The sequence below is a fragment of the Falco naumanni genome, chromosome Z, assembly GCF_017639655.2.
Source record: "Falco naumanni isolate bFalNau1 chromosome Z, bFalNau1.pat, whole genome shotgun sequence".
NCBI classification, from domain to species: domain Eukaryota; kingdom Metazoa; phylum Chordata; class Aves; order Falconiformes; family Falconidae; genus Falco; species Falco naumanni.
In genome coordinates, this window is record NC_054080.1 from 68,453,264 (window position 1) to 68,477,415 (window position 24,152).

Below are 24,152 nucleotides of genomic sequence, written 5' to 3' on the forward strand. Positions count from 1 at the left end.
TTGGCATTGCCTTGCTTCATGGCACCCAAATATGGACTAAACTGGTACTTTCATATGGAAAAGTGACCTTCTTCCAGATGTATTGGGTTGGAAAAGAATTTAATCAGTCTTTTATTACTTAACTGGTTATATACATTCTATGATACTTGTTTACAATTTTTTTTCTGTTTTGTTTCTGTAGCTACTTTGCATTCTGAATCTTTCTCTTTCTAGGTTTCCATAGCAACTCTTGTACAGCTTGATCATTAGAAAGAAGTTCTCTTTAATTGATCTCCTAATGTATAGCTTAATAGTAACTCTTAAGCAGTCTTTTGTTTCCAGGTCATATTTAAGGTTCATATATTTGCATAAAAACATCTCATTAGCTCAAACCAATCATTATTAGTAATTTTCTTCCTTTAGATTTTTAATAACTAAATCCCTCATTGAGGTTTTACAAATAGCAAATATTTATAGCTTGTAGAAAGGGCTTTCTCTGTGAGCCTGGGTGCTTTGTTTCTATGAGCAGCAAGAAAATTACAGAGCTTCAAAATTTTGATCACATAACACAAAAATAAGGTGTCTTTTTCTCCAATTGAAATTTAAATACACTGTGCTAACTATAGGCCAGAGGCAATATTTAATGACAAAGTTGCAGTGTATTAGAAGCTTGAACAAATATGAATAACAATGTAAAAAATAACCAAGAATAACTGGGAATTTCCCCACCCCCACTGGCAGCACAAAAGCCACAAAATTCTTGCACTAAGCAGCAGGGTTTTCAATGGCATCTTTACCTCAAAAGAAGTCAAGTGTAGATAAGTAAAAGTAAGTGAAAATAGTATGTAGACATTACTATTTATTTGATATTGAAAACTAATATGATATCTGTGATTGTTAGATGAAGAATTTAAATTAACAATGTGCTTTTCAGGACATCCAGTTGCAGATTTATAGAGGTACAAAATGAATTTTACTGAACAAGATCCATTGTAAACACCTCTGTAAATTGCAGTTTTCTTCAACTTCTTGTGTGTGGAAGAATTGAAATGCAAATTTGGATAAGCTGAAAATGGAAGATTTTCCAGTTAGAGGAAGTGTGGGGGAACAGCTTTCACCAGGGTAGGAATCCCATATTTTCCCCTGATCTTCTATGACAGACTTTATACCCACTTTAGTACCCATTAATATTGAAAGAATAGTTTTAAAATATCATCAGGCCAAAATGCATAAATATAGGTAACACCGTCATGTTAAGTTCGAGAAAATGTAATTAGCACATATAACCTTTTCTTCTTTTCCCCTTTTCTTTTTTTTTCCCCTCTTGCAGCCTTGACCTCTGTGTCTTTATAGGAACTCTAATAGCATTAACATTATGCTACGATTAAAAAGTTAACGTAACAATGCTGCTTGACAAGATATTTTTACAATCCTTTTTGATGTTATTCTGTTAGGATTGAATGTCCTTTGAACTCTTGCAAATTGAATGCACATATTCTCATGTGGTATCTCTTTGTGTTATCTCTTAGGTCTTTTCTTCTGTTTGGAATGGAGGACTGGTTTCCATTTATTTTAGCACCTATAATTTTGTTACACAGTAATTATTTATGCATAAGGGATTTCAGAATTAAGTTTAAAACGTGGATTTACTGTCATTTTTCAATGTGTTAAATGTAAGTTTTAAACAAATTGTATAAAGTCTATGCAAGCTAAGATGATAAAAATGCATGAGCTTTTTGGTTCCTGAATTATTTTCATCAACCAATATCAGAGTTTAACCATAAACATGAACCCAACCCTAACATACGTAGTGTAATATCATTACTGTTTGTATCATATTATGTGTACTCCAGTCACATTACACAGACGTAACATCAGAAAAGGTGTACAGACTGAAAAGTTCTGTGTAAACTAAAAACATCAAAGCTTTTTTTTTTTCTAGAAAAAGCATCAAAGCTTTTAATGGAGCAAAAAGAAGAGCATTATTATAGCATGAATTTTCCTTTTCGTAACTAAGTTAGTGCAGAATTGTGAAGTGTAAGTCACCTATTTTCAGATGGAAAGAAAATCTGATGAATTTTCCCTAGATCTCTTTGTATTTTTAAATACAGTAAGACTAATAAGAATCATCAATAGTGCAAGACCCCTTTCCTCTGAATCAAACCAAAAAAACACAAGCATGTGAATGGTTATTATCTAAGGTTGCAACTGAACCACCTTTTCACAAGAGGGAATAAAGACAGAATTCCTGGTTTGACACTAACAGGTTCCGACAAGTCAAGAAGCATCAGCCAGGATTAAAGTAGATAATAAAGAAACCAAGCAATCTAATGACATTTAGATTTATGAACCAAGAACAGGAGGCCTGTAGTTAAGCTGCAAGCAGATTTCTTTGCTTAAGAAAAAGATGGAGGGATTGAAATAGGAGTTGAAATTGCTGATAGAAAGTAGTAAACTCAAGTTAGATTCTGGTGATGGTACTGTTTCACTTTGCCATGCCACCAGAGACATGACAAGTCCAGGTAACAGATTGGATAGCTGTGCAAAAGGCTGAAAGAAAATGGGAGAATGTAGAATTAGGAGCAGTATGACAAACTGAAGGGAAATTAAGAGAAAGATGCTTAATTTCTATACCTGCAATAGGAATTTTTCTGTTGAGAAGGATGAGAAATGGAATTAAGCAGTGATTAATTTATTTAGAATACTAGAAAGCAGCAACTCTCAGAAACATACACTAGTTCTTTCATCATACATTTTTATTAAGTACAAAAGGTATCTGCTAACAGGATGATGTTAACCATTCAAGAAATAAGATTTATATTGTTTTCCCTTGGTCTAGGTTCATGCATCTGCATAAGGATACAGTTTTCAACTGGTGAGCTCAGACTGTTGCCTATTTGTACAAAAGATGGAAATTTTCATGTCTTCTCACTGTTGTATGAGACACTTTGTGCTTTTCCAGTGCACAAGTCTTCCCCTGCATTGAAGACAGACCTACTGACTCGGACTTTCTCCAACAGTCATCAGTTTAAGTGTATCACACTGGCTTAACTTGTCAGGTCAAAGGCTATTGTTTCCATTGTACAAATGCTGAGCTAAGACCTAAAGAAATGTTTTCTCAGGCAAAATTCTGTTTCCAGAAGGCTGAATAAAGATTAGGTTCAGGCATGTTGACTTGATTTCAAGCTCTGAAAGAGCAATCTGTGGTGGGTATAGATTATTTTTTTCTGTTCATTTCCTCTTGCATTGCACCTTCTGTTTCACCTGCTCCAAGTGATCCCTCCTCCAGTTTTTTCTCTATTTTAACACTGCCTCTTCACTCCAATCTCATTTGCCTTATATAATCTGCCCTGCTGAGCATTTCTCAGGCTTCAGATCTCACTTAAAATCTCCTTCCTCACTGGGTTTTCTCTTAAGCTAGTGTCACCATTGAAGTACCCCATTGCCTTCCCAGGCTTCATGAGGACTGCTGAATATCTTTTGTTCCCTTCCTTGGGTCACTTTTGGGAGCTGCAGTGTGAGAGAAAGCACTGCACAACGTACCCAGTAATTCAAGGCAAATGAGCTGCGATGAGAAGATCACAAGGTAGCGTGAGAGGTTCCTTGCAAAGTCAGAAAACTCACACAAGAGTGGAGCAGGCTGACTTCAGGCTTCCTATTTATCTGGTAGTTAATGAACACCACAATCAGCGGCACTTCCAAAAGGGTGTGCAAGAAGCAAGGCGGCTTAAAGCAGCAGCTGGTATGTAAGGATTCAGAGTGGTCTGAGAGATGCTGCTAGTGGAAGGGAGACACTCCAATGTGAAATGGAGATCAGGTCATGTACATGTCCTGTCCTGACTGGTACAGGCATTTCTGATACTATACAGCCCCTGAAGGTGGATGCTTTTGTGCAGGTCATGGTCTGCAGGGAACGCCTTGGGCTGGGGCCAGGAGTGATGACAGCAGCCTCCCCTGCGGTAGACAAGCACTGATAATTGCAGTAGTGCAAGTGAGGAACTGCAATAAGAAGTGAACAGGTTTCAGTGTATTCAGAGGTAATAAATGTGAGGTCAACAGGAGAGACACTGCAGAGACCATAGCCTAAGGCTCTCCAAGGACTAAAAGTGAGGCATGAGTGAGGCAAAGCAGAAACTTTCATGGAGGCTGATACTTCTGGCAGTGAGAACAAGGCTCCACATCCATGCACACCTGGTGACCTATAAAACAGGTTCAGGGATGTTGCATCAAGAAGCGCAAAAAAGTACAAACGAAGTTCTTCCAGGGAAAATCCAGGTGGACTGTTCAGTGAACTGGGTTGGGACAGAACTGGAAAGAGGCTGCAAAAAGTTGTAGCTTTTGATGACTCATGCATGGGTAGAGGCACTCATCTGACAGTTTGAATTACCCTCTCAAGAGGTGGCAACTAAAATGGCTGGGATTGATAACTCTTGGATCTCCTTTTAATGATGAAGTACACATAAGAAACCATGCATTTATCTTTCAGAATATTTGCTTAGAATTATAATTAGATAAGCTAGCTGTCTACAAATATTGAGATTTATATTGAGTGGACTGCAGCATAAAGGAAGGGAAATAGCTACCAAGTTATCAACTGCTTGTAAGTATTTGCTAACAGCAATAGACAGCTGGAGACAACTAGAGAAAAGCAAGTATAGTATGAGGAATAATCTAACTACAATTCTTGTAATAAATATTAAGAGAGATGCACATTTTTATGTGTGTTTGGGAACAATGGCATGGATTAGTAAAGGTGAGGTCTTAGCTGTTTGTTGGTACATTTGCAAAGTTAGTGCATGAAAGTAATATGGAAAGTTATAAGTAAATAATCAAATACAACTGCTTCATTTTTTTCCAGCATAATTTGACTGTAAAGCCTGTCTAAACTTCTCCCAGTAAATTCTTGCACAGCGAGAATGATCTAGTAATTATATACAGCCAGAACAGTCTTGTGCGTCTTTCTTGCCAATTTCTTCTCAATTCAGTGAGAGAATCATCTTTTAGTGAAAAGCTGGTGCTCCCAGACAGCTCCAATCCCAGGCTCTGCTTTCTTGACAATATATGTTCTGAACTCCCTGCCACTGGGATGGAAATTACAAGCCACATAGACAGTTTATACACATGTTAAAAAGTTAAGAGGCAACCTCAGTGAGGTGTGTTTGTAGTTTCTGTTTCTCTTCAAGTGTTTATTTTCAGAATCTTCTCATCACTGATCCTTCTGGGGAAGTCTTTGGGCATCCTACTTCCCTGCAACTCAGTTGCATTGCAACTTTGGTCTCTTAGTCTCTCTATGTGCCAGAGTTGTACAATGTATATATCCACAGGAACAAACCAAAGGAAGCTAATAGTTGGCATCCATTCAGTATGACACACCTAGTGAGAGCTTGAGGATTTCTGTACGTGGATGTGATCTATGCCATACCATTGAGCCAAAGGCTGAAGAATGGGTCTGGTTTGTTTATCAATATGGATGTAGATGGGTAGGTATAACATGAGTCAGTTACAAAATTAACACATCTTGATGTTATATATTTTGAGAGACACAGCACAGATAATAGTGTGTGATCCTCAGTCATCTGGTAGGTTACTCCTTGCTGTATTATTCTGCTGACTCTGAACTTGCACGGTGTTTTCTTGAGGCGTAGGCATAAGATAATGGAGTAACAAAAGCATGTGAGAGATATTTCTGTAGAAGTCTGAAGGAGGATCTTTAGGAACTGTTATACTTGGGCTAATTACTAGACAAACTGTGGGTAGCAATATTACCAATAGCTAATAATTTCCTTAGTGTGCCACTGCACAAAGGGGATAATGTGTATAATACATATAATAATCTAACTAAGTGAAAATTATCTAGGAAAATATCCTAGAATGTTCTAGGAACTTTCTCAGCTTCCTACGGGACCTACAGCTTCCCATCTCCTGTTTCTCAGAAGGAAGTTTTAACAATTATAATTTGATGTTAAGGTAGATTGGAATGATGTTGAAGTTCTTCCAGACTTCCTTCTGGAACTTAGAAAAGGGTGCAAAATTGAAGATGCAGAAAAAGCACACTTCTCTGTCAGATAGAAGAAGAAAGATAGAGTATTCTAAGGATCGTACCCAAACTGTAAAAGATGTATGAAGTGTTTTATAGTGTGTCAAACTCCACCAACCTTTGCAAAGCTTAGTAGTGCAAAGAGGTAGATCACCTAATATGGATTTTTATACTCTTCCTTCACTGTCACGATGCATCTTAGGTGCATATAGTTAATTTCAATCAAATTATTATCCAAAATAATGAAAACAATGTATCAAGAAAAAAAACACGTGTCTTAATTAGTTGCAAAATAAATATGTAAAAACCTGATTATCTTGAGTGAGAACAAAATAACATGCTTGAAAGAAAGAAACCTCAAATTCAATAAATTCAATGTTCAAAAAATGGAAAAATATTGAGAAGTAATTTTAAGAGAAGGAAAATATCAAAAGGGAAAACAACAAGAAAGAAGTGTAGTTACAAGCTTAAAAAGAAGTATCATAACTATAAATTGTAACTTAGAGTATAATATAACAGTTCTGAATGATCTGAATGAGAGCAAAAATGAGAATAAAAGGGGCAGGATGGTGGGAAAGAGTCAGTGATCACATTAAATGCCACAGTGAGAATTTCAAAAAGAGACCACAGATGAATCAGAAGCCTGAAATGAACAAAAGAAAGGCGAGAGATGTCAATGAAAGCAAGGCTAAAATTACATTGCCTGTAAGGTTCTGGTCATACTGATACTGCTTAAGGGAGCAGCTCAGAAGACCACTGTATTCAAAAGCAAGACTAATAATACCTGACGCATTCAAAGAATATTTTTAACACCACAGTAAATGTCCTGTATGTTGTGCAAGAAAAGCATGTGAAATGCCGCTTTAGACACATCTATATCTCTTCAGAAAACCAAAAATAGTTTGTGGTGAAAGCAATCTGTACAACCATAGATTTTAAAGTCAGAAAAAAATGTTAGATTATATGCTTATAACACTTGTGAAACGCAACCTGCAAAATGGCACACATCTTCATCCCTGTGGTTAGTCTGAAAACTCATAAGGTCATTGCATAGCCTGGTAGGGTTGAATTGGCAGAGTATTGGAATATTGCAATAGTCGATGGTTTAAATAATTGTTTAATGCATATCTAATTAGACATGTTATTGCTTGGAGAGCCCTAAACAAAGGTATTTACCAGTTAGATGGGAAACTGTTACATCACCTTCTGTACAAAACTTTTTCAGGTAAATTAACGGAGAACTATGGCTTAACTCAGCCTGCCTTATAGACATCTGATTTATTAGAAAACATGCTAGTACAGATTTCCCTGGTTTTAGTTATTATTGGTCATGCAGATTTCCCTGGTTTTAGTTATTATTGGTCGTGCAGATATATATTCACCTCACCAGAAGCACTGTTCAGACAGAATAAAAATGGTAGATTGACAAAAAAGTTTTTTTTTCAAATACAGTGGAATATTCAGGGTTAATTAATGCAAAGAATCTATAATAACTTGAAAGATTTTACATAATTCTAGGCAGTCCAGATTCAATAATAAGGAGATGCTTTTAAATTCCAAGTCAGGATTAAATTGAAAGGAATCCAAAACAAAGACACCTCACTGAGATTGGTCAGTTAAAGTCTTCAAAGCTGAACTTTTGTCTAAACAAAGTTTATTTTTCTACTGGCTGAAAGCATTGTGAAAAGCACCTGAACGCTGATATATTTTGCTGGAGCAGGTAGCTAATTAGAGTTAATGATCATAATCAAGAACAATTAATGCAGCAAGTCAAAACAATAGACAAGCAGTACTAATTTTCCCCTGAATTAGCCATGTAATCAAAACCTTTGTAAACCAGTCATAGAATATAGTAGGGATAAAAACTCAATATACATAAGTTTAACAAACATTCATACTCTATGTAAAAAATGTAAGGCAGAGTTGGACTCCTAATACCAGGAAGCAATCAGGTTTGTTCAGCACTCAGGTGATAAAGGTCTGTTGCTGATAAACTGTAAGTGAAACGTAAATATATGTATAATATAAATCCTTAATGTCATTGAAAATATGAATATGGCATTGAGTCTCATCTAGCAAGGTTTTTGACTGACAGCTCAAGCCAGAGTTACCAATCTGAAACAAAAGAAGAAGAAGAAAGAAAATCTAGATTGATGGAGCAATCTCGCTCCTATTCAAGTCAATGAAACACTCTCATTCAAGCATGATCAGGCTCCTTTGTGCTATGTACTAACTACATATGACTCTCCATCTTTGTCCAAGGGGGCTTACCTGAGGAGAAGGTGAAATTTAAATTTTCTCTTGTTCATTAGACTTTAGTTGATGATAAATATAGTGATTATGATTGTGTTTATATTATCAGTACAAGGGATTTTAGCATCAAGTAACTGTCTAAAACCTAAGGATCTTTATTTTTCCTGAAAATTTTCAGAATTGCAAACTGAATTGCATGTTCTTCTATTTGAAGTCTTTCACTACGTATTTTACTGATATCTTTAATCTTATTACTACTAATTCTGAAACGGATAAAACAATTTTTTGTTATTCAAATATTTCCTGGGGTCTGTGTAAACAAACTTTTTCTAATTAAGCATGATTTTTGGGGTCTGATACCAGCTTCAAATTTCTTTCCCATAGAAAACTAGCTCTAACAGGTGCACATTCTTACAAAAACTTATTTTATAAAGAAAAGCAGGATGCAAGTATGCATCTAGATGTATTGGGTTTGTGTGGCAAGGTTTTTGTAGTGTGGTGACTACAGGGGTAGCTTCTGTGAGAAGCTGCTAGAGTCCTCCCCTGTGTCCAATATGCCCCATGCCAGCTGGCTCCAAAATAGACCCATCGCTGACTGAGGCTGAGCCCATTAGTGATGGTGGTAGCACTCTGGGATAATGTATTTAAGATGAGGGAGAAGTTACTGTGGAAGAGCAATTGTAGCCAGAGAGAGTGGAATATGGGAGAGCAACAACTCTGCAGACACCAAGATCAGTGCAAAGGAGTGGGGAGGAGGTGGTGGGTGCCAGAGCAGAGATTCCGCTGCAGCCCATGGTGAAGACCATGGTGAGGCAGGCTGTGCCCTGCAGCCCATGGAGGTCAGTGGTGGAGCAAGTATGCATCTGCAGCCCATGGAGGAACACACACCAGAGCAAGTCGATGTCCAGAGAAGGCTGTGACCCTGTGGGCAGCCCGCGCTGGATCAGGATCCTGGAAGGACCTGTGGATTCATGACAGAGGAACCCAGGCTGGAGCAGGTTTACTGGCAGGACTTGTGAACTCACAGGGACCCCACACTGAGGCAGGCTGCTCCTGAAGGACTGCACTCTGTAGAAAGGACTCACAATGGAAAAGTTCACAGAGGACTGTCTCCCGTGGGAGGGACCCCATGTTGGAGCTGGTGAAGAGTGTGAGGAGCTCTCCCCCTGAGGAAGAAAGAGAATCAGAAATGTGTGAACTGACCGCAATGCTCATTCCCCATCCCCCTGTGCCACTGGAGGGAGGAGGCAGAGAAAATTGGGAGTAAAGTTAAGCTTGCGAAGAAGGGAAGGGTGGGGGGAAAGTATTTTAAGATTTCACTTTGTTTCTCATTGTCCTGCTCTGATTTGATTGGTACTAAGTTAAATTCATTTCCCCAGTTAGAGCCTGTTTGCCCATGACAGTAATAGGTGAGTGATCTCTCCCTGTCCTTATCTCAACCCACAAGCCTTTAGTTATATCTTCACTCCCCAGTCCTGCAGAGGAGGCAAGTGATAGAGTAGCTTGGTGAGCACCTGGTGTCCAGCCAGGGTCAGCCCACCATGCCAGAGATGAAACGAAGTAAGAATGTAGGTAAATTATAACTACCTGTATTTAAAAGCAGGATGTAAGGAAGTTTTCTGCCTTCTAATATTAGAAAAAAACTTGCAGTTCATCCTTCCCTCTTAGAAACTCATTAACAATCTTACTGATAAACATTAAAATCCTCTTCAGTGTTTCTTGCAATGTTTTCAGCTCTGCTTTGGGCACGCACAGAACAGTGTTAGTTTGTACATCTATTTCTTATTTAAACTGACCAGAACTAAAAATAGAAAGCATTACATGCCCTGATTAATCTGACCCAGTCAATATGCTCAGAGTGCAATTAAAACCATTTATTTTTAAGGTTAGTTTGATGAGTTTTTGTTATTTTTAAGACAGTCTTGACAGGGGTTTAGTTCAGGGTTAACCCCCAATTTTACAGGCAGTTTCTCAGTCTTATTCCTGCCACCTCCGCAGCTGTCATAGTTTGCCATAACAAACAGGTTTAGCAGTGGGGGATGAATAGCAGGTAGCTCCAAACCTGCAAATAAGGCATTGGTCTGTGTCCATTCTCCACTTTTACTGGTTTTTGTCTTTAAAATAGTGAAATAATCCTACAAGAAGTTAAATCTCTCATCTTGGCCAAATGTACTTGCAGCTCAACTCCTCTTTTTTTCCCTCCTGCTATTTTTTTGCAACCCAATTTTTCACAACCCTTTTTCAGCTGCATTACAACTGCAGCAGGAAGAGATGAAGGGTTACCGTTGTGCCCTCTTACCCTACCTTGAATGTTGGTGGAAGACAAAGGAGTTTTAGGTCTAACTAGGCTGAGGAATTTGAACATAAATCACTGGTCTGTGAGCAAATAAATGTGTTGACAACTAAGCTATGATGGCTAAGGTCAGATGGTAACTGTACTAGGGAAATGAAAGTGCATACCTGCATCCTTAGCTAAGACACCTAAGTTATTGAGAGGAATGTGTTTTAGGAACACCCTTTGGTCGATCTTTTCCTAATGTAAGAACAACTCTCTTTCCATGCTGACTTCTTTGAAATAACAATTTTTAACTGTTACTCTCTTCTCATGAACTGCATAACAAGCATGAAAGTCCAGCTTTGATATTTGTACTTTCATCACCAGGGCCAGGCACTGAGAAGTGAGACACTGGCGTGTATCTCTCTGACCTGACACCATAGGCACTGCCTCCATGCACACAGCAGCTCTGCCATATGCTTACATTAGAACAGCTGCCTGTCTACTCAAGGAGGTATACAGAATCTTATGTTAGGTGCAATGATGTTTGGATTCACAAATGAGCAAAAAGCTGAATTTTTGCTGTCCATTATCCTGAACTGCTGTCAGATTTTTTAAAGCCGTATGACATTGAAAGTCTTCTAGCTGCACTTTCAGGAATGCTCAGCAATGAGAGAGTCCTTTACTTCAGATGCAGTGTGCAGCACGGGCTTCTCCCAAGATTTGCTTCCATGCATAAACACTGGGACCTCAAACATTACTCATTTAAAGGGAAAGTGGGTCATTATCTGCTGAAGTTAGGAAAAAGTTGAGTTTCACTACAATGTTGTCACTGATGTGATGGTGAGATCTTAAAAAGTAACAGAAATTTCAGCACAAGAATTAGAGTTCTCTTTTAAATCCAATTTAGAATCAGAGCTGTGGAGCTTCTTAGTGTAGCTGGAAGGAGGTCATCAGACCTCTCTAATGATTTAATTAATTTTAAATGCATAAAATTTCATAAAATTTATAAAATTAAATTCATAACATTCTTCCAGTTACATTCATAAAATGCATTTTATATAAAAATCCGAATCATACTATTTTTTGTGTATCTATTTTCATACTTGGAGACTGATTCTTAGATGGTATAAAGTATTATACTGATTTACCCAAGATATCAGCTTAGAGTCTGGCTAATACACTTTGCTCCTAAGTCCTTTAAAATCTAGACAAACCCCATGAAGACCGAAGCATGAAGAAATGAGTGCTTTCCATGCACGCATAGTAATGCTAAGAATCTCCTTTCAGGTGGGATCCAGGCTTTCCTTCTAAAGTAGGCATCTCTTGCACGATGCAAAAAAAATGGAGTGCAAAAGCATTATTTTTATTTATTTAAATTAAGCACTCTGAAATTATAGCAGCTCACCTTATGATAGATTCAATTTTCCCAAGATTTATTTTAAGTAAACTGATTTGTTTATCTGTAAATTAATACTAGTCAAATTTTATGAAAGTCTTAATCTCCAGATTTTATATTTTCAGGCAACCCTAACTGAAGAAGACATTTCAACAGATCTGTAACATTTATCATTTAGTTAAAATGTATTGTAAGCTAAAGAAACTTGAATACTTTAGGAATATTTCAAGTTATTAGGTTGTCATTAGGAAGTATTAATAATTATTGTTTATAACTATCATAACTACAGTCAAAGACAGATCAGCAGCTCGGGTTACTCTCAAGTAGTCCCAAAGGGATTCAGGGCAGCTCAGTCAGCCTGGCAGCCCCAGTAATTTGACTGCTCTCACAGACGCTGCCTGGTCGCACACAAGTGGGGACACGCAGCAGATAGATTGGCTTTTCTTCAACACCCTTGCCCACACACTTTGGGGTGAACCAATGCATAGGGCAGCTGTAGCTTCTTCTAAGGAAGCCTGTGCCTGTCTGTGGCAGGCCCATGTCTTTACATTGTCATGGGAAAGCAGTGCCCTTAACAAGAGAAAACAAAACCAAAAACACTCTCCATTTCTTTCTCACATTTTCTTTAGCTTACAAGAAAGTTATGTTTGGAGCAGACGAAGAAAGGTGTTCAGTTCAGTTCCATGGAGCACCAAATTCCCCTCTTGATCTTTCCTTCCCAGTCGTGGAAGACACCCTGTGTTGGACAAAAACAATTCACCCTGTGTCTAATTCCAGGGTCTAGCTCTTTCAAATGGGTTCTTACTACTGATTTCCATTTTTTACTCTCTTTGAAAATTTTGCCTTTTAACAATACCTGGTAAAATAGCATACTCACTTTCTTACATAAAGGAGATATAGGACCATAATCTTCCTTTAAAATGTGTACTAAATACTTACTTTACCAGGCCAGTCAGTTTTGCTTTAACTCCAAATAATAAAATAGAAATTAGAACACTATTGAAGTGCTTTGGACCTTAAGTCATATGGTAAAATTATTTCAGATTTTATCTGGGTGTATACAGAATTTTACCCTACCAGACTGCTGGTCTTCTTGCTTCTAGCTTAAACACAGGACTGGAAAGATTTTCTTAGTCACTAAGTCCAGTTGTCTCTCATGACAGACATTGTTTCTTCATGGTTGTTTCAAGACCTATCATAAATGTAGGGGGTTTTCTACTGTTTAAACCTTTTAACATTGAAGAGCTCATATATTTTCTTCAGATGTCATTCGGATTGTTAGAGGAAAGCACTCTTGAATCAGTTTGAAAGAAATGATAATTTCCTCTGAGTAATAAATTCTCACTTTTTTTTTTTTTTTTTTCTCCTTGTGGTAAGGAGCAAATATGATACTTATTTAGGCATCTTTTGATTGCAGTCTAACTCCTTCCAATCATCTTAATAGCCCAGTTCTCCTACTAATGATCAAAACCTCCAGGTCTATAACTCTCTTACTTCTTTTCAGCTGATGTTATCCTTGCATATAACAGGAGTTTTTTACTAATCACAAAATCAATGAATTTCCATTTTGCAATAGTTTATCCCATTTCCAACATTTTAGTCCCTCAAGATTCTTTGGTTATTCCCAGATGATACCTACATATACTGTTTGCTTTTTTAACTCAGTTTTGCTCATCAATAAGTTTTACTTTTGCCCCTTTTTAGAACATTCTTTTCTTTTTTTCTTTTTTTTTATGTCATTAACAGAAATCAACAGATCAATTCCAAGATTTGTCCTTGAGCTCCCCAAATAAGCCCCACAGACCCAACAGCTCCTCTTTAGTAAGCTTTTGTTGTCCTCTACAGTTCTTTATCCACCTGACAATTCTTGTCTTAATCCCTGCATTCTCTAGCTGAAGTAGTAATTTCCTGTGTGGCACCATATCAAATACTTTAGTAAAGTTAGTTTATATTCCCCCTTGTGTAGAAAAAAATCGTTATCAAAAAAAGGATGTCAAATTAGTCCAGCATGATCTGCCCTTAACAAACCTGTGTTGCATTTTCTATTTTATCTCAATGTCTTTTTATTCAACTCTTTAAAGCTAAAGCCTAGCATACTCTTGAGAATAGACTAATCTCCTCTCACCCTTCTCTTCCACTTCTATTCCTTTATACCAAGTTTTATATTTCCTATCCTGTAATCTTATTGCACTACCACTGACTTGACAGATTTCTTTAAAATACTTACCCCTCCACATCCAATCTCAGAGCTTAGGGTAGCCAACAACTTTACTAATGAGTTACCACAATTTATTAGTTTGCTCTTTTGAAACCCAAGCTCTCAATACAAACCTTCTATAATTTAAACTATTATAATTTCATTTAAACTGAATTAGTTCACAATCACTTAGATATTATTTTAACTTTCAGTTATTTTTATAGAAACTTTACTTAGATTTGTTTTCATATAAAGTAGAATCACCTTTCGCTGGTTCAAGATTTAACAGATAAAGAATGTAATAACAATTAAACCCAGAAAGTATTGACCCCATTGGTCCAGTGAGGATGCTATCCTGCTCAAGCCCACAGACACTTCAAAACAGGAATTGAAAATGACTGGCACAAGGCTGGAGGTGACCAGCTCGGGGCTGGACTGTGATGTGGAAGGGTTTTGGAAAAAGCAGACTGTCAGTGAAGGTTTTTTCTTCAGTTATAACAGAAAAAGAGGAAAATATATGAAGTCTGGAAGAGAAACAGAAGGGACAAAGGCAACATTAACATGATTATTTTTTCTCAGATTTTTCCCATGTTTTCTTTAACTAAGCAGAGATATGATACTAATTGCTCCTAACCGTCCCCTTTCAGACTTCTGTTTAGAACTCCTCAGTCAAAGCAGTTCTGGACTGACTTTACCAAATACAAGGGTGTTTATCCAGAATGCTACTCCAAACTCCTGATTGGGACTTTCTGATCCAGAAGCAAAATTTTGAACTTAATATTCTATAATAGATTTTACTTCCTTGGATTTCTCACGTCAATTTTTCTGTCCATGATCTCTGACAGCACTTGCAACCTTCTGTTGCAAGGTGGTTTACAGCTCAACTATGTTACATTAAGAAAAAATTCCTTTTTTTGAACACACCCTGCCATAGTTGCATTTCATACCTGTATTTGATACCTGCTAGCTTTTGCCTGGTGAGTAACAGTGAGCAGCCTCATTCATACAGTCTTCCCAGTGTCACTCATAATTATTTAGACTATCTTATCCCTCTGTGGTAATCCCTTTCCTAGCACAAAGATATTTCATCTTAGCTATTCTCTGCCACAGAAGTTATTCCATGTTCTTTAGTTTTACTAAATACTGCACTTAAAGAAACATGTGTGAAATTTTAAAAGGAGGATAAATAAAAAATATCTTCTACTCGAGCCATGAAGCATTACAGCCAATCTTCATCCTTTTCTCAGTGAGCAAAGGGATATTTAGTGTTGTTTGTACATCATGTGTCCTTATTACTGTTATCTAGGTCAGTTTGAAAATCTAGTTCAACAAAAGCCATGATAGATCAGCTGTGTTTATGGAAGATTTAAGTAGAGGTGGCTTGCAGGTGTAGTGCCTTTCCGCAAACAAACAGAATTGCAGTAACAGTCAAAAAGGACCAGCCCATTTTCAGTGCCCACCTAAGATTAGAGCTCTTCCAGTTCACCACAGCTAGCATAATGAAACCATTCTTTACAAGGCTCATCTTTGTTCAGTTTAACATTTGCACCTCAGCAGCACACAAAAATCACCTGTGTCATCAGGGAACTTATTACACTGCCATTAACATCAAAAGTGTTTGCCTACCTGCATCCGTTAGAATTGTTGTAGTATTTTCAGCCCAAACTACTCCTTTTCCTTTGACAAAAACAGTTCCACAAAAGTGAAAAGTCAGGAGAGTATGGAGCAAAAGCCCCCAGGGAAGCCCTTTGTAACATTACATGAAAAATTCTCAGCACAACTTTCAATTTAGCTGAAACTAAAGCAAATGAACAGGCAAATGGCCCCAAGCATCTTACTTCATTCATCTAAGTGTTGTACACATGCAGAATCCTGAATGTAAATAAAAGACATCTACAGGACAATTTGCCCAGCCCCAGCTTTGTGGCTATAGGTTAGAATCTGAGATACCAAGTATATAAAATTTAACATATATGTTTGAATAACAACATTAACAAATAATAAGGAAACAGAAGTACACTTTATTGGCAATGAACAGGTGATTTCTATTTAGAAGGTTACTTTGTCCTTCAGTAGTGCCATACATAAGAAAAGGAAGGTGGCATATGAAGGACTTTGTTCACAGTAGCAGGCCATTCCTAGCCTGATGGAATGAACCTAATTTTGAGTGGCGAATTTAGCAGAAATGATTTGTTACCTCTCAGTATAAAATATTCATTTGTTAACTATGAGCAATAATTAGCTTGAAGTACAATTAGTACAATAACTTCCAGTAATTTTGGTCAGTTAAGCCCACATTTTGCTCACAATATTCAATAAAATATTTAAAAGTGTGACTACTTTTATATCATCATCTTTAAAAACCTCACTAAGTTATTTTAATCAATATACTTGTTTTAAGTAAAAGCCATTTAATCTTCTGACTTATACATTAACCTTCCATTAAGTATTAGTGAAGAAGTTAAATGCACCTTAGTCAATAATGCTAATGCAGGAACTTTTGTATTACCTATGGAGAATGCGTATTCATATTATGTTAAAGTGGCTATCCTTAACGATTAGCTATTATATGTCAGGAAACTGATCATAAATTTGAAATATTCTGTAGGAAAATGAATTATAATGTTGAAACTGAGTTCTCTGTACTGTAATAATTCTGAAATGAGGTCATCTACTTCTCCTGGTCAGTGCTTTTTAAGGCAATGATATTGCAGTGATGAAGATACCCTTGATGATACTTTAACCTCACCTTGTGGTTTCACATCTTGGTGGGTAATAAATGAGAATGGTAATTGAACAATACTAAATTGAAATATATGAATCTATCTGCAGGTATATGGTGGAATTGTTTTAGCATAAATTCTTATAGCTCTGTTTCTACATAGAAATGCCTAAATGCCACTAAAATGAGTGAAAAGTTAGTTAAGCCAAAAGATTTCTCTGAGTTTTAACCTAAACTACAGTGTCAAACTACCTGCTTACAGATTTTCTTCTACATTACTTTTTCCACCTTTTCTTTCCTAGAATATATTTTACTCTAAACAGCTTTGTCCTCCAAGACATATTTTTTACTCTAATCTAACAAGCTGCTTCCATTGTGGAATATTCCCTTTAACCTTGCTTTGGCTGCTTTCTCTTGCTGTCTGGTATCTGTGTGGATATTAGATGAGTTGATTCAAGCTGACTGATGTAACACAAAACTTTTTTATTTTTTTAAGAAATAATAGTTTTCTATTGGGTCAGCCATCAAAATCCATTTGGCCTTTAGCTGCATGATAGCTAAGGCCAACATGAGGGGAGAGAACCTGTGGACAGGGAAGCAAACTGAGACCATATATTTTGTCAGTAGTTAGTTGTTAGGTTGATTTTGCTGTGATGCAAAATGGTACCTACATGATACATGGTGCAGGTAATCATGAAAGAGACAGCAAAAATTTGCTGAGATGCTGTCAAGTTATCTACAAAGATGTGTTATAATACAGATTGTAACTTTCAAAACAAAAGAAAGAAAGCACAAAAAATAGAGAAGTTTATGTACAATTACAAATAAAAATAATTTTGCCTGTCTTTTGAGGATGGGCATGAGTAGTTTCCAGGATATTACACTGTTATTCCTCCCCCCTCCGCCCCCTGCCCCATGGTATAGTGCTGTTTTTTCTGATCCTTTTGTGATCTTTGTTTCAGCACCGTAAATGATTATTCCATTCACATTCACCTCTGCTTATCCTTGCTGTATCATTTGAATGCCTTCTGCTGACTTCACAAAACTGTGCCCCCAAATCCTGAAAGATACATCTGATGTCCTAAGGGTGAAGTACATATGAAAAAAACCAAGATCTCAAAGGTAGAATTTAATTGGGTGTTATACAGTTAAATTACACACAGTTTGGCATTCATAGAGCAATATAATAAAATAGTAATTCATACAACACTACCGAGATGTCTCCTTTCTGAATTCTAAATAAAACATCTTTTTTACATATTTCTGAATTCTGGAAGCTTTTCATTTCTATTCCACAGCCCAGTCCCATTTTTTTGCTCATTATATTCACATCTATATTTTATCTAGAAAGAGATTTAAATGATGCTATGGAACACTCATGCAGTGGATTGAAGATCCAATGTACCTTTAAACTCTTTCCAAAATACCAAGATTTTCTTTCACTCAGTGATCACTAAAATAAAAAGCTGGACAACTATTTCCATATCTTATTTACCTAAATACCTGGTATTTCCTTTTTTCTAGAGATTATACCACTTCAAAAATCTGGAATGGGCAACGTTGAATGATACGCTTACTATCTATGGCCACCAGGCAAAGCAAGTGCATGCTGCTTAAAAATGCCATTACTTTCCTATAAAATGTAAAACTTGTATCTGAAAGTTACTGGCTAGATATTTTGCTAGTGAGACAGTACTGTGAAATACTATCATATTATAATTTTACTATCTCTTCAGTATGGGAGTAGTTAGCACAGACCACTGAAATTATGTTACTAACAACAGTTGAAAAAGAGAAGCATTAGATTCTCAGTATCTTTACAGCTACTTCACATACATTACTTTGAAACAAGTAGTTTTAAAAATCAGTTAATGTGAAATAACTTACCACCATTGCATGGTCTTAAATTGTGGTTCTGAAAAAGCCATAATTTGTTTTTTATGTGTAAAATCTACTTTATTTTAGAGGACTACAAGACAAAACACATTTGTTTACAAAAAGTAAAAAAGGCATCCCAATCCCAAAATTTCCCATACTTGAAAAGTAACATGAACTGACACTGAGACACTGTGATAAAACCTCCACTTTTCTGTAATACTGAGATTTCTTTACTAACTCTGTATTCACTTTCAGTTATCAGTTTTGACACCAAAGCATTGAACACCTATGACAAATACCCTCTTCACCCCATTACTGCTTCTTGCTGACTCACTTTATCCTAGTTTGATGCCTTTGTTACAGTTCTTACACTTTGGATGTTTCCTTTGGTACATTTCCTTCAACGGGTAAGAACATTCAGACTCAAGATTAATGACAAACAAACCATTATCTACTTCAGCTCTCCTTTTGTCCAGTTTGTAGCATTTGATTTATAGTCCTTTCCCCTGACTCCTAGTCAAATGAAGTTTCTAACTTTTGATCTTCTAATCCACTTTTAAATTAAAAACCCTAATTAGGAGGTCTCAGACTTAGGCCAGCCGTTCCGCTTTCTCCCTTCTTAATTTCTGCATAGGTGTTCTTAATTTCTTTTATGAGTCGTTGATCAATTCCTTCAGGTTTTTTTTCCAAGTTCTCTTTATGCATCTCATCTCACAAAAGTCTTTCATGTCTTCTTGTTCAATGTCCTGGTTTCACCTGGGATAGAGTTAATTTTCTTTTTAGTAACTGGTGCAGTGCTGTGTTTTGGCTCTGGTGCGAGAACAACATTGATAAGGCGCGGATGTTCGTAGTTGTTGTTGAGTAATGTTTATACTAAGTCAAGGACTTTTCAGTTTCTCAGGCTTTGACAGGGAGAAGGCTGGAGAGGCACAAGAAATTGGGAGGGGACACAGCTGACCCGAACCAGACAAAGAGGTATTCCATATCATGCGGCATCATGCTCAGTATATAAACTGGGAGGTGTTGGCCAGGTCTGTGATCATTGCTCGAGGACTGGCTGGTCATCAGTCAGCGACTGGTGAGCAGCTGTATTCTGCATCACTTGGGTTTTGGGTTTTCTCCCTTTGCCTTTGGACTTCATTCCTCTCCCTTTCTCCCTCCTTTGCAATATTATCATTATCAATATAAATTATTAATAATTATTATTTTAATTATGTTGTTTTATTATTATTGTTCTTGGTTTTATTTTATTTCAATTACTAAATTGTTCTTAACTCTTGAGTTTCACCTTTTTCCCAGTTCTCTTCCCCATCCCTGGTGGGGGGGAGCAGAGGGAGTGAGTTGCTGTGTGGTACTTAACTGCTGGCTGTGTTTAAACCAAGACATTCAGGAACTCATTCTCCCATAGATGTTTCTTCAGTCAGCTACCCTCTTTTCCACTCTTTTTCATTACTTGAACTGTATTATTTTAACTAGAATTTCTCTCCTCTTGTCTAAAATATATAAAATTTAAGAATATTTTATTCCAACATTTACTAATTGGAACAGAAAAGTGCCTCCCACTTGCTTGAAATTGATCTTACCTTTTGGTCTATCAATTATTGCAACCTCAAAACTTTACTTGTCTGCTTGCCTATTTTTCTCCTCCACAACACTTTTTAATGACCAAGTACCTTATCTGCATGATCTTTATAGTCCTTTCTTCAGTCCAGTATCTGGGTAACAACTGCTTCAGCAACAGTGCCTACAAGAAATGGATTTAATATTAAAGCGGTTATAACTGTGATGATCTTACCATTAAAAAAAGCCTACGCAAATGAAGACATGGCCTTTTCCTATAACTACATCAGCTAATGCAGTTGATAGCCAAGGCCAAGTTTTCAAGAACATGAGGACATGTGCCTGAAAGCTCATCTGCTTATTGTTTTTCTCCCTTCTAAGTTTAAAAGGAACACGTGTTCCTTCACATAACTCCCGCTAAACATTTTTCAAATGTGCATGTGATTGCTACAGTCTGATCCATCTCTGAGTTGACTTGCTGCAAAGAAACATACCCTAGAAAACTACTACAGATGGTTTTTAAAAGTGACCTTGTCAAAGTGCTACAACAGGTTTTTGTAACTTTGCTGGAATCGAATCTTCCCTTTTTTCTTTTTTTTTTTTTTTAGTTGATGACAGGGGAAAAGAAAGGAGTATGTGAAGGCAGGAGGTGCTGCTTAGTCCAAATTAGTGTTTACAATATATTAAATTTCATTGAAATTTAATTCAGAAAATACTTTTTGGGGGAAAAATCATGTCAGATATACTTTTTCATTCCACCCTGATGAGACAATTTTCATGCCATTCAGAACTGTGCAGCTGTTTGTTTTGAAAACCTGTCATAAGTTTATACCAACGCACCTTGAAATGAATGAACCCAAGCTCTGTCTTGGTATGGAATCACTTATAAAAAGGCGATTTAAACTCATATCTTCTAGAGATTAAACCTTCCTAGATGACAAGTAGCAATCAAGTTTTATCAATTAATTTTGTATTCTATTTCTGCAAGTTAAAAACTTTAAAAAAAAAAACAAAAACAAAAACAAAAAAAACCCCACAAGTCTCAATGTAAATTTACTGGTGTGCAAAAACTTTCAATTCTTGCTTGTGCCAGTCCTGTATTCATAAGCGGTAGGGAAGGAGCAGCAAGAATGGAGTGAAGACCAACACAAACAGTTGGTTAAACCACTCACAAATACCTTCTCTCAGAGCCTCTCCAAGTGACAAGTTTCCCACTTTTTTGGCTCTGAATTTGGTGGCTGTCCAGCCTGGAGAGATGTACGATCAGAAAAGTCAACTATTCTGAAAAAAAAAAAATAATAATGGATGCTTATGTGCTTTAAAAGGCTAGGAAAGCTGTGGTGATCTAGTAAATTTACCTGCACAAATTTTGTTCCTAAGCCTTACTATCAAAAAAAAGTGTAATTCCTTTCACTTCTTGTATTTTTGGCATTACTTCATTGACATGCTTTTCATGAGTTCTAGTGACATTTCATAATACACCAAAATATTCAAAATGTCTTAATATAACTTTCAGTGTACATTTGGATAGATTTCCTCCCTCACAACACAAGCTTTCTAAAGGTATCCAGTCTTATCAAGTCAACAGGCTCCCACAAAAGTCAGTAGATTCACGTCATCTGCCTTAGACACCTATTTCAGGACCAGCTTAAGAACTCTGATCATTCACATTTACAACTAACATGCTTGGAAAAATGTACAATAGAAAGAAAAGAAAAATACATCATAGGTAATGTTTTGAAAATATATGTGTCGGAATTTTAAAGTAAGGGAATTCATTATCAGAACTGAAAGAGTTTCAAAGAATCCAATTCAAAATTGTAAAAGATTTTGATTTTTCCAAATTGAGAATCACAAGAAAATTTGAAATATAAATTTTATAATCATAGTATTTTAAATTTTGTCCCATTTAAGGATATGGATAAAGGAAAAGAATTCTTCCAAGACAGCATACGTCACTAAAGAGCTAGGAATAGCTTCTACATGCACAAAGGAAAAGAATTCTTCCAAGACAGTGTATGCCACTAAAGAGAGAGGAATAGCTTCTACATGCACAATGCTGTTAGGTTATTTGTTTTCATTTGATATTTTCTCCTTAGTGATGATTATTATTATTCTCTGGCAGCAAAACTAAATACAATGATGGGAATAGCAGAGAAAATTTGTTTATGAGTTCACCTAATGAGATGCAAAGTATATAATGCGAATGGAAATTTTTTCTGCATCTCAGTGCATCGTTGTAGAATTGCTGGGAAAACAATTATAATCCTGAAATTGGATTACAGCATGGCATAAGCAGTTCTGTTTCCTCAAATCTTACAGTCCCTGCAGAGATATGATTGAAAAATATCATGTACTTTTTTCTTTATTCAAAAACATTTTATCTTTCTGACTTTTCCCCTAGCCTCTGCCTCTACTTAGGAGTAGACTTTTGTTGTTAGTGTCTCTAAAGCAGTTTGCTAATACAGAGTTCCAACAGCTCAAATAACTGTCTGCTTCCATTTCATTTTGATTGATTTAATGGATGATCTAAAGAAATAATTTTCTGTGTATGCCATAGTATTAAGGTGAAGACAAAGGCACTATTCAGCTTTCATAAAATCAGTTGATGTGCCAGATGTAAAATCAATTAACTCTGGTGAAGTATAGCCTTGTATTTTAACGACTGAGGTATCATAATTGCTTGCTATAGTTTTCCTTCTCAGCAAGATGAGCCTGGCCAATGTTTCTGTTTCAGCAAAGTGTTAATAATCAAGTTATAAAACTCAAATGACGAGGGAATCCCCAGAAGTTGGGAGTTCAGGCAAATATTCAAAGGGTCAGATGTTTATTGCACTTCGCCAGTTTAAGAAAATCTTGCTTGGGTTAATAGCTCACCATTTCCACATGGTTTAAATCTCCATAACGCATCTTCATTGTTCACCCTTTCTGTTATTTTCTGTTCTTTGAGATTTTGGGGGTGGAGATTCCATGTCAACAGCATCCCTCTCGAAATCAGTGTCTAAATAGAGTCAGCACTTTGATCACATACTCCCTGTCACTCTTTCGTACTCTTTAAGTGAGCAGTTATTTCTTGCTGCATTTTTAAATTCACTTTTTTTGTGTGGTTCAAGTTTACTGCAAATATATCTATGGGAAGGAAGGTGACACTGAATCCAGCATAACAACATTTTTCTAAATTACAAATTGTTTCATTTGATCATCATTTTCTTATGTGTAAAATGTCTGGATCTGAAATATTTTGAAAGAGTATCAGTAATAACAGTCATCATCTCCTCCTACTTGCATGTTCGTACTGTGAGATTACTGTGAGATTATTATGTCTTATCTATAAAATACATAATTTTCAGGCCCTAGTTCAATATGTGTCTAACCTGAAGTCTGTGCATTTTCTCACTTGTGTTCTCTAAAGATGGGTACCTCCACAGAATCTTCCTTGGAGCTTTGCTCCCATTGAAATCACCCCACTGATTTCAGGAAGGGCAGAAACAGGTTTGGTAGCTGGAAGTGCCACACTGAATATAAATGCACTTGCTAAAATAATCAAAAGGTGAAAATGTTTGCAGAACCACACCACTTCTTGTAGGCAAGTCTTCGGAAGGTCGACTGGCAGTGATAGAATTACTAGGCTTGCTTTTCTTTTATGAAGGACAAGAGGGTTCTGGAAAAAAATGCATTTTACGCCCAGGATTCTCCTTCTGCGGCACGTGTTGGAAATACTATTGACACCCAGAAAAGGATTGTCCATATTGCCTATTTTCCCCAAAAGAATTAGAGCAGATAACAAACTGGAGATCATAAGTCTCTCTTTAGGAAATAAAGCAAATGACTCTCATTTAAACTTGAACAGCA